The sequence below is a fragment of the Cherax quadricarinatus genome, chromosome 42, assembly GCF_038502225.1.
Source record: "Cherax quadricarinatus isolate ZL_2023a chromosome 42, ASM3850222v1, whole genome shotgun sequence".
Lineage (NCBI taxonomy): Eukaryota > Metazoa > Arthropoda > Malacostraca > Decapoda > Parastacidae > Cherax > Cherax quadricarinatus.
Genome location: NC_091333.1, coordinates 12,839,995 through 12,852,880, shown reverse-complemented (window position 1 = coordinate 12,852,880; position 12,886 = coordinate 12,839,995).

Here is a 12,886-nt window from a genome sequence, read left to right as displayed (position 1 = left end):
CATCACTGGTAGTGGTACAGTGAATATTGATGTACCACCATCACTGGTAATGGTACAGTGAATACTGATGTACCACTATCGCTGGTAGTGGTACAGTGAATATTGATGTACCACAATCACTGGTAGTGGTACAGTGAATATTGATGTACCACCATCACTGGTAGTGGTACAGTGAATATTGATGTACCACTATCACTGGTAGTGGTACAGTGAATATTGATGTACCATCACTGGTAGTGGTACAGTGAATATTGATGTACCACTATCACTGGTAGTGGTACAGTGAATATTGATGTACCACTATCACTGGTAGTGGTACAGTGAATATTGATGTACCACTATCACTGGTAGTGGTACAGTGAATATTGATGTACCACTATCACTGGTAGTGGTACAGTGAATATTGATGTACCACTATCACTGGTAGTGGTACAGTGAATATTGATGTACCACCATCACTGGTAATGGTACAGTGAATATTGATGTACCACCATCACTGGTAATGGTACAGTGAATATTGATGTACCACCATCACTGGTAATGGTACAGTGAATATTGATGTACCACCATCACTGGTAATGGTACAGTGAATATTGATGTACCACCATCACTGGTAATGGTACAGTGAATATTGATGTACCACCATCACTGGTAATTGTACAGTGAATATTGATGTACCACCATCACTGGTAATTGTACAGTGAATATTGATGTACCACCATCACTGGTAATTGTACAGTGAATATTGATGTACCACCATCACTGGTAATTGTACAGTGAATATTGATGTACCATCATCACTGGTAATTGTACAGTGAATATTGATGTACCACCATCACTGGTAATTGTACAGTGAATATTGATGTACCACCATCACTGGTAATTGTACAGTGAATATTGATGTACCACCATCACTGGTAATGGTACAGTGAATATTGATGTACCACTATCACTGGTAATTGTACAGTGAATATTGATGTATACCATCAATGTATCTGTCATAAACGCAGTTATTTGTTTACGTCATTGAGGGAAAAAAATATAAGAAAATAGTAATAAGCTATTAAATCCTCCTATGAGTGTTCTCTGATCCTATTAGTCTCTATGATCCTACTCGGTGAGGCGGACCAATTCGATTCAGACCAGCGGGGACTCTAAAGGACAAGTTAACACTGATCCAGAGATTATCTCTCTCTCTCTCTCTCTCTCTCTCTCTCTCTCAGAGCAAGAGACAATCTTTCTTTATCTCTATGTCCTATTTCTTTTTGATTATAATAATAATAATAATCTATCTCCTATTGACAGAAAATAATTTTGGTTGCATTTGCATTTCTGGGAGAGAGAGAGACAGTAATGATTTTTTTTTCGTAATGGTAATAGTTGTACAATAATATTTTCAATTTAATCAGGCGAGGGGCTAAACTCATAGGGGGTCATCTAGTGCCTTGGAAATAAAAGGCATTCAAATTCAATCCAAAGAAGGGAGGGTAAGTATCTCCTTGGATCAAGAACCCCTGACCGGCAATCAGGTACCTCCTTTGAAGGATGCAATAATGAATTTCTTTCATTATTTTTATGTGATCCAAAGGAGTTTATAGCTTATTTTTTTAATAATAATGTTAATATAGTCTTATTAAGACTCCTATTGTTATTATTATTGTTGTTGTTGTTGTTGTTGTTGTTGTTGTTGTTGTTGTTGTTGTTGTTGTTGTTGTTGTTGTTGTTGTTGTTGTTGTTGTTGTTGTTGTCACTTTTTATGAAGAGCTGGGAACAGTATTTAGATATTAATAAAACTTATGAAAATGACAAATTTTCTTCAACTGCACTTCAAAGAAAGTGGAATTCTATTGGGTGATTTGCTTATTTTGTATATAAACTTTTGACGGGGAAAGATTGAAAGGTCTCTAGACACAAAGTAAACCTTGGTGTTGAACTGGATCCGGTTTACGGAGTGGCTGGGGAGGCAGAGGAATACCATTCGTCTTCGTAGTCTAGTTTAGATAAGATTTGGGCAGTGGAGGTGAACAAGGGTTTATCAGTTCCCTCTGGAAGTTGAGCTAAAGTTTTTTAGCAGGTTCATTCGGCTATGGCAGGCAGCTTTTAGGGAAGAGTTAGACCCATGTGTAGCATCTTGGTATCTTTGTAGATGTTTCGCCATTCAGTGGCTTCATCAATACAAATTCAAGGACATAATGTATATAATTCTACAGTCTTCCCATTATGACCTGGAATCTGTATAGATAAAGCAACTGGATGGCGAAGCATCTACAAATAAAGATACCCAGATGTTGCACATGTGTCTAATTCTTTATTTTGTAGGTATTGTATACCATTAACGTACAGCTTTTAGGGAAGTTCTGCCAGACTTTCTTGCCATTCCGTGAGCTAACAGAAGACCGAGATATGAGAACCATGGATGCATAGAACGGTATTGAGAAGAGGGCATCTTGGGAAGATCAACCTTACCTAATTTAAATCCATGGGAGGTAACCCACTTGGAAACATATCAGTAATATACTGGGGTATTGTTCCTGTGAGATAACAATCAGGGCTTCCACAAGTATTAGAGATATCGTCTACATATAGGGATGACCAGATATTTGAAAATAAAACAGAATAGAGGTCGTTAACGTTAATGTTAATGACAAAAGTCAGGGGAAAAGACATCATTTACTCGAATACGAAAGTCCCTCTGATAAGAAATTTCTAAGGAAAACTGGAAAATTGACTCTGAGGCCTAAGGAACGAGTTTGGGTTAAAATATAATGATAGTGTGAATTTTTTTCTGGATATAGAAGAGTGCTATAACTGATCAGTGAATGTATTGTGAATGTAAGTGGATTAAGGAATCGATGGTAGAACAGCCTTTTCAAAAACCAAACTGATGAAAGAAGACAATGCTTAGGGTTACTAAAACCCATCCTAAAAGTGTGTTAATCAAGCATTCTATCAACTTAAAAGCTGTGCTAATAAGAGTATTGGTCTGCAATGAGAAAAGTCTTAGCCCGAGGTACCCGACTTTCGAAAAGGTAGGACTCGTCAATTTTCCATTTAAGAAAGAGAACCCTACTGGACTGAACACAGTTGAAAAGATTTAAGAGGACTAGTGCCGTAGGATGAAACTGCTGAAGCATATGGACATGGATACTATGAAACCCAGCTGCTGTTGATTGTTAGCAAAGTGTTTGTGCGAATTCACGAAGTGTAAAGAGGACATAAAGTTCCTTAGCGTAGGAGGTAAAATCAAGTTGGGTGACTCCCTCTCGGGTTTGGACTAAAGGAGTCAGGAGGATAGATGAAATAAAGACATGTGTAGCATGTGTAAGCTGTCCAATATACAAAAAGAGTTAGAAACAGAAATACAAATAGCTAGAGCTTCATTTAAGGTTATTAATATAATATTCAAGAGGTTGCTAGTAGACTTGCAGTAAATCAACCATTCAAATCATTATGAAGCTGTGTGTAGTCTGTGGTCAGTCAAACAAACGGGCTACCACATGGATAAATTGTCATTTTTGTGGAAATTGGTGTCACGCCCCTTGTGCAGATATCCAAGAACTAGCTACAAGCAGTATTAAAACAGAGAAGTGTTTTTGGGTATGCCCAAATGAGGAAAATCTGTGGACTAAAATCACAAGGGTATTAAAAGAGGATAACATCAAAGCTGCTTTCATAGAAAACCTGGAAGCTTTCTACAACAGATGGGAACATAAAAAGTCTGGGCTGAATGGTACTGCCCTTGATACTGGCCATGTAGTCACAAACTGTAAGGCTGGAGGTGATGTCCTGGTAGTCAGTAAATGTGGGGCTGATAGTGCTGTCCTGGGAGACAGTAATGGTGAAGCTGGAGGTGCTGTCCTGGGAGACAGAAATGGTGAAGTTGGAGATATTGTCCTGGGAGACAGTAATGGTGAAGCTGGAGATTTTGTCCAGGTAGTCGGGAATTATACGCAGGAAGGAATACATATAAATGACCTCATAGAGGACAGGAGCCATAGTAGGGAAACAAGTGTAGTCAAAGATAAGATAAAACCAATATTGCAAACCAGAAATACCGCAGGAAATAGCAAACAAGAGGACTCCAATAGCAATAGTGAGGATAAATTACCAAAAACAACTGGTGGGAGCTCCATTGTTGGTGCTAAGGAGGATAGGAATAAGACAGGGAAACATGCACCAACAGGGAATACAGTCACAGAAACCCAAAGCAAACGGAAACCAAGCCTGTGCACATACTATGCACTTGGTATCTGCTGGCATGGGAAATCTGGAAAAACAGATGGGACATGCAACTATGACCACCCTAGAAAATGTCATGCCCATATGACAACAGGAAAATGCAAACTCCCTTCCTGTAAGCTTTTTCACCCTGAAATGTGTACCTCTTCAGTACAGGAAAGACTGTGCTATAACTTAAATTGCCAGGCATACCATCTAAAGGGGACAAAAAGATACAAAACATCCAGGCCATGGGAAAACCTGGGTAGCCACAGCCACTCAAGAGGGAGAGGTTTTTTAGTGCCAGGAAGGAAAAAAAACTGGCAGGAAATGGCAGAAATCGTACACCAAATCCAGTCATTCCTGGAGTGGAACCACAGTCGATGGCCTCCACTCCAAACCAACAGATACAGATACTAATGCCGGAAAAAAAATCCCCCCCCAGTACCAACAATACCACCAGTCCGATAACATTCTTCTTTGCAAATATACAGGGTCTAAAGCCAGCAATAAACAACAAAATACCTTTCATCCGTGGACTGCTTGCAGAGGCAAAGGCAATGTTCGCGGCTTTCACTGAGACCCACATAAAGGATCACTTGGACAACGAAATATGGATCCCAGGTTACAACCTATACAGATGTGACAGAGTGAACAGGCAAAAGGGGGGGGTTGGCCTGTACATTGCAGAGTCACTTGTTTGCACAGAACTGCTTAATGCCTCAAATGACGTAGTGGAAGTTTTAGCAGTAAAGGTCGAGAACCAAAACCTAGTCATTGTGGTAGTCTACAAGCCTCCGGATGCAACATCCCAGCAATTCCAGGAACAGCTGTTAAAAATTGACCACTGTCTGGAAAATCTTCCAGCTCCTGCACCCAACATCTTGCTCCTGGGGGATTTCAACTTAAGGCACCTAAAATGGAGGAATATAGCAAATAATATTGTTGCAGTAATAACACCAGGAGGCAGCTCTGATGAAAACTCACACTCACACGAGCTTTTAAATCTCTGCACAAAATTCAATTTAAACCAGCAAATAATAGAGCCTACTAGACTGGAGAATACACTAGACCTCATCTTCACTAACAATGATGATCTGATAAGAAATGTCACCATATCAAAAACAATATACTCAGATCACAACATAATTGAGGTTCAGACATGTATGCGTGGAGCCCCAGACCGACAAAATGAGACTAGTCACGAGGGAGCATTCACCAAATTCAACTTCAATAACAAAAACATAAAGTGGGACCAAGTAAACCAAGTCCTAACCGATATAAGCTGGGAAGATATACTAAGCAACACAGACCCAAACTTATGCCTAGAACAGATTAACTCGGTGGCACTCGATGTATGCACAAGGCTTATTCCTCTAAGAAAAAGGAGGAGTAGATGTAAAATAGAAAGAGACAGGCGCTCCCTTTACAGGCGACGGAAAAGAATAACAGAGCGGCTAAAAGAGGTCAATATATCAGAAATGCGCAGGGAGACACTGGTCAGAGAAATAGCAAGCATCGAACTTAAGCTAAAAGAATCCTTTAGGAGTCAGGAATCGCGGGAAGAACTAAAAGCCATAAATGAAATCGAAAGAAATCCAAAGTATTTCTTCTCCTATGCCAAATCAAAATCGAGAACAACGTCCAGTATTGGGCCCCTACTTAAACAAGATGGGTCCTACACAGATGACAGCAAGGAAATGAGTGAGCTACTCAAGTCCCAATATGACTCAGTTTTTAGCAAGCCGCTAACCAGACTGAGAGTCGAAGATCAAAATGAATTTTTTATGAGAGAGCCACAAAATTTGATTAACACAAGCCTATCCGATGTTATCCTGACGCCAAATGACTTCGAACAGGCGATAAATGACATGCCCATGCACTCTGCCCCAGGGCCAGACTCATGGAACTCTGTGTTCATCAAGAACTGCAAGAAGCCCCTATCACGAGCCTTTTCCATCCTATGGAGAGGGAGCATGGACACGGGGGTCGTCCCTCAGTTACTAAAAACAACAGACATAGCCCCACTCCACAAAGGGGGCAGTAAAGCAACAGCAAAGAACTACAGACCAATAGCACTAACATCCCATATCATAAAAATCTTTGAAAGGGTCCTAAGAAGCAAGATCACCACCCATCTAGAAACCCATCAGTTACACAACCCAGGGCAACATGGGTTTAGAACAGGTCGCTCCTGTCTGTCTCAACTACTGGATCACTACGACAAGGTCCTAAATGCACTAGAAGACAAAAAGAATGCAGATGTAATATATACAGACTTTGCAAAAGCCTTCGACAAGTGTGACCATGGCGTAATAGCGCACAAAATGCGCGCTAAAGGAATAACAGGAAAAGTTGGTCGATGGATCTATAATTTCCTCACTAACAGAACACAGAGAGTAGTCGTCAACAGAGTAAAGTCCGAGGCAGCTACGGTGAAAAGCTCTGTTCCACAAGGCACAGTACTAGCTCCCATCTTGTTCCTCATCCTCATATCCGACATAGACAAGGATGTCAGCCACAGCACCGTGTCTTCCTTTGCAGATGACACCCGAATCTGCATGACAGTGTCTTCCATTGCAGACACTGCAAGGCTCCAGGCGGACATCAACCAAATCTTTCAGTGGGCTGCAGAAAACAATATGAAGTTCAACGATGAGAAATTTCAATTACTCAGATATGGTAAACATGAGGAAATTAAATCTTCATCAGAGTACAAAACAAATTCTGGCCACAAAATAGAGCGAAACACCAACGTCAAAGACCTGGGAGTGATTATGTCGGAGGATCTCACCTTCAAGGACCATAACATTGTATCAATCGCATCTGCTAGAAAAATGACAGGATGGATAATGAGAACCTTCAAAACTAGGGAGGCCAAGCCCATGATGACACTCTTCAGGTCACTTGTTCTATCTAGGCTGGAATATTGCTGCACTCTAACAGCACCTTTCAAGGCAGGTGAAATTGCCGACCTAGAAAATGTACAGAGAACTTTCACGGCGCGCATAACGGAGATAAAACACCTCAATTACTGGGAGCGCTTGAGGTTTCTAAACCTGTATTCCCTGGAACGCAGGAGGGAGAGATACATGATTATATACACCTGGAAAATCCTAGAGGGACTAGTACCGAACTTGCACACGAAAATCACTCACTACGAAAGCAAAAGACTTGGCAGACGATGCACCATCCCCCCAATGAAAAGCAGGGGTGTCACTAGCACGTTAAGAGACCATACAATAAGTGTCAGGGGACCGAGACTGTTCAACTGCCTCCCAGCACACATAAGGGGGATTACCAACAGACCCCTGGCAGTCTTCAAGCTGGCACTGGACAAGCACCTAAAGTCAGTTCCTGATCAGCCGGGCTGTGGCTCGTACGTTGGTTTGCGTGCAGCCAGCAGCAACAGCCTGGTTGATCAGGCGCTGATCCACCAGGAGGCCTGGTCACAGACCGGGCCGCGGGGGCGTTGACCCCCGAAACTCTCTCCAGGTAAACTCCAGGAAATTTATTCTGAGGATATTTCGCCATCCAGTTCAGTACATAGGTTAGTGCAGACAGAAGAATCAGTCTCAGCCTTGACAGTGCTCGTTAACTTAGTCAAGATAAATCTGAAGCAGAGGGAGATGGACGCTTATATATAGGAGACAGATGAAGTGTAACAGTTGAAAGCATTGTTACCGATGGTCAGGACCCACTAATGGAAATAAGTTATACCCAAGAGTTAAGCTAGAAGTTAGTAAACAGGTTGTCGAAAATATACTTAGAGCTAAAATTTCATGGTGTTGCTGTGTCACACAAAAATCACAACAATAATACAATCACAACGTAAGAGTATTTAGTTCTTACCTTGAGTCAATTTTTTCATCTGAATTGTAATTAGCAAAATTTTTCCTTTTGCATTTGCACTATAAAAGCAAATCTCCCTCTATTTCCGTCTCTTTTTATTCTTGTTCCTCTCTTTTATTACAATCATAATAAAGGGATAAAACCATAAGCTCCTCTCTGCTTTTCTCTACATTCTGCCTCCTTATTTTTATCTCTTCTATACTCAGTATCTAAATTTTTCCTAACCTACAATCACTTTTTCTTTCGTTCCGCTTCTGGAGTCTTGTCTATCAGCGCCATTTTCTACAAGTGTGACATTTTCTACAGGAGTTTGGCCAACAAGCGTTAAGAATGTCAGTACAATCAACTGCACTTAAAGGATGACATATCTAGAGATCAACAAAAGCAACTCTTTGCTGTGGCCAAGATACCAACAAGAGCAGCTCTTCTTTTGTGTCTCCCATTTGTCTTCTTAAGTCTTCTCAACTTGTGCTATCCTCGGCATTCTTTGATTTTCACTTCAAGTTCCTTGTTTTCATCTCTCTCTCTCTCTCTCTCTCTCTCTCTCTCTCTCTCTCTCACCCTTACCTTCCCTATTTTTTTAGTCGCTTCTAAACTTTGTCCCTTCACCCCCCCTTTCTCTCTGTCACTCCCATTAGTGGGGAAAACCTATTAGAAGTTACTCCCCATTAAGAGATGTTCCTTGATGTTGGTGAGGGGCTTTTGATACAAGGAACTGTATTTATCCTCATATTCTTTGGGTGGAGCCTGATTGTCTCCCATTCTCCCAAGCACTGAGAGACCCATATGTATTTAGCGCTTTCCCCATAAATGTAATAATTATAATAATCTTGCAAGTCACCACACACTCGATTCCTCCGTAGGTAAATTCATTCACCTTCTCCCCCCACGATCACCTTCCCCCCCACGCCCAAATTCCCCCCACGCCCACTTTCCCCCACACCCAAATTCCACCCACACCCACCTTCCCCCCACACCCACCTTCCGCCACACCCACCTTCCCCCCACACCCACCTTCCCCCACACCCACCTTCCCCCCCACGCCCACCTTCCCCCCACGCCCACCTTCCCCCCCACGCCCAAATTCCCCCCACGCCCACTTTCAGCCACACCCAAATTCCACCCACACCCACCTTCCCCCCACACCCACCTTCCGCCACACCCACCTTCCCCCCACACCCACCTTCCCCCACACCCACCTTCCCCCCACACCCACCTTCCCCCCACACCCACCTTTCCCCCACACCCACCTTCCCCCCTACACACACCTTCCCCCCCACGCCCACCTTCCTCCCACGCCCACCTTCCCCCCACGCCCAACTCCCCCACACCCACCTTCCCCCCACACCCACCTTCCCCCCACACCCACCTTCCCCCCCACACCCACCTTCCCCCCACACCCACCTTCCCCCCACATCCACCTTCCCCCCACACCCAGCTTCCCCCACACCCACCTTCCCCCCACACCCACCTTCCCCCCACACCCACCTTCCCCCACACCCACCTTCCCCCCACACCCACCTTCCCCCACACCCACCTTCCCCCCACACCCACCTTCCCCCCACACCCACCTTCCCCCCACACCCACCTTCCCCCCACACCCACCTTCCCCCCACACCCACCTTCCCCCCACACCCACCTTCCCCCCACACCCACCTTCCCCCCCACACCCACCTTCCCCCCACATCCACCTTCCCCCCACATCCACCTTCCCCCCACACCCAGCTTCCCCCACACCCAGCTTCCCCCCACACCCACCTTCCCCCCACACCCACCTTCCCCCCACACCCACCTTCCCCCACACCCACCGTCCCCCCACACCCACCTTCCCCCCACACCCACCTTTCCCCCACACCCACCTTCCCCCCACACCCACCTTTCCCCCACACCCACCTTTCCCCCACACCCACCTTCCCCCCACACCCACCTTCCCCCCCCACCCACCTTCCCCCCCACACCCACCTTCCCCCCACACCCACCTTCCCCCCACATCCACCTTCCCCCCACACCCACCTTCCCCCCCACACCCACCTTCCCCCCACACCCACCTTCCCCCCACATCCACCTTCCCCCCACACCCAGCTTCCCCCACACCCACCTTCCCCCCACACCCACCTTCCCCCCACACCCACCTTCCCCCCACACCCACCTTCCCCCACACCCACCTTCCCCCCACACCCACCTTCCCCCACACCCACCTTCCCCCCACACCCACCTTCCCCCCACACCCACCTTCCCCCCACACCCACCTTCCCCCCACACCCACCTTCCCCCACACCCACCTTCCCCCCACACCCACCTTCCCCCCACACCCACCTTCCCCCACACCCACCTTCCCCCACACCCACCTTCCCCCCACACCCACCTTCCCCCCACACCCACCTTCCCCCCACACCCACCTTCCCCCCACACCCACCTTCCCCCCACACCCACCTTCCCCCCACACCCACCTTCCCCCACACCCACCTTCCCCCCACACCCACCTTCCCCCACACCCACCTTCCCCCCACACCCACCTTCCCCCCACACCCACCTTTCCCCCACACCCACCTTCCCCCCACACCCACCTTTCCCCCACACCCACCTTCCCCCCACACCCACCTTCCCCCCTACACACACCTTCCCCCCCACGCCCACCTTCCTCCCACGCCCACCTTCCCCCCACGCCCAACTCCCCCACACCCACCTTCCCCCCACACCCACCTTCCCCCCACACCCACCTTCCCCCCACACCCACCTTCCCCCCACACCCACCTTCCCCCCACACCCACCTTCCCTCCACACCCACCTTCCCCCCACACCCCCCTTCCCCCACACCCACCTTCCCCCCACACCCACCTTCCCCCCACACCCACCTTCCCCCCACACCCACCTTCCCCCACACCCACCTTCCCCCCACACCCACCTTCCCCCACACCCACCTTCCCCCCCACCCACCTTCCCCCCACACCCACCTTCCCCCCACACCCACCTTCCCCCCACACCCACCTTCCCCCACACCCACCTTCCCCTCACACCCACCTTCCCCTCACACCCACCTTCCCCCACACCCACCTTCCCCCCACACCCACCTTCCCCCCACACCCACCTTCCCCCCACACCCACCTTCCCCCCACACCCACCTTCCCCCACACCCACCTTCCCCCCACACCCACCTTCCCCCCACACCCACCTTCCCCCACACCCACCTTCCCCCCACACCCACCTCCCCCCACACCCACCTTCCCCCCACACCCACCTTCCCCCCACGCCCACCTTCCCCCACACCCACCTTCCCCCACACCCACCTTCCCCCCACACCCACCTTCCCCCCACACCCACCTTCCCCCCACACCCACCTTCCCCCCACACCCACCTTCCCCCCACACCCACCTTCCCCCCACACCCACCTTCCCCCCACACCCACCTTCCCCCCCACGCCCACCTTCCCCCCACACCCACCTTCCCCCCACACCCACCTTCCCCCCACACCCACCCTCCCCCACACCATATGTTTTTCTATTTCCATTTTATCTTTCGTACTTTTAAATAACATTTCTAGCGGATTTACGAAGGAGTTTTAATTTCAAATATGTGTAAATGTACAGATATTCGTCCCCATACATTATCACTGTGATGGATCTTACGTGGGTTGTCCTCTATTCATATATTTTGACAAATAAAAGCCTATATTTGTATACTTTTGTTGAATAAATATACAAAACAGATATATGTATAAAGTGAATGTCATTCCGTAGCCATTGTTCTTCCAGTGTCTCTTCATAGGGAGAGTTTCTAACTTTTTGAAGTCCTGTTATTCATATATGGATGGAATTTGATGGAACAATAAGTGTGCTAAGCGCAGGTGGTGAATACATGGGTAAAGAATGAGCCGGGGTGTTCTTGGAGTGGGTGGGTTAGATGGTAGGTATTCTTAATCATCAAATCTATGGGGAAAGGGCTATGTCTTTTTTAAAGGAGTTCATCTAGGTAGGTTAGGTTTGGTAAGTTTTGTCAGGAAACAGGACAAGTTGTTAGGTAAGACACGTATGCAACAGTTAGGTATCTTTATTTTATACCATTTTAATGTTCAAACAGGACAAGTGTTTCCTTATGAGGTCTTAGTTATATAATGACCCACAGCTGGAGCTTTTGATTATCTGACAAGAGACCTTCAGCTGGCTTACCTAATTTGAGGGGTGGGCAGATTCAGTGATATTACCTACTGAGACATGGTGATAGACATGATAAATTCATCAGTTTTCTCAGTGATACATCCAGTTCCGTCACAGTCCTCTGCATCATATAATATTTGCTCGACCCACACTCAGTACCTACAATTAGGGAGCCTGAAAGTTCGCTCTCTTATCTGCTGCTGAGTAAAGACGAGAATATTGCCTCCATTCTGGAGACGGTGGAAGTGCAGGTAAATTCGGCTGCTTCTCCTTCTGAAGTTTCTAGAGAAGCTGAGGCTATTCCACAAACGCAGCTGCAATTCAAGGGACGGAGAAGTAACTTATTTGTAGAGGCCATTTGTTCCAGTTAAACGGGTAACACATGGAATATATGTAATTTTTCTTAAAGTCTTTACAAGACAAGTCTTGAGAAGTTCACAAATCCAAATATCTTCACTATGAGTAGATGTAGTGGATTAATGTTAACTGAGCCCATATAAATTAACTTCTAAAAATAAGTTGTGCCAGAAGTTGTAAATTACTTTGAAAGAAAATATTTAGGCCTACCTGATAAGGGTGGATAGCAGTGCATGTATTGGAAAGACCCAAACATTAAGCACCAAGTATGTATTTTTCTAATTTATTATGAAAATAGATATTAC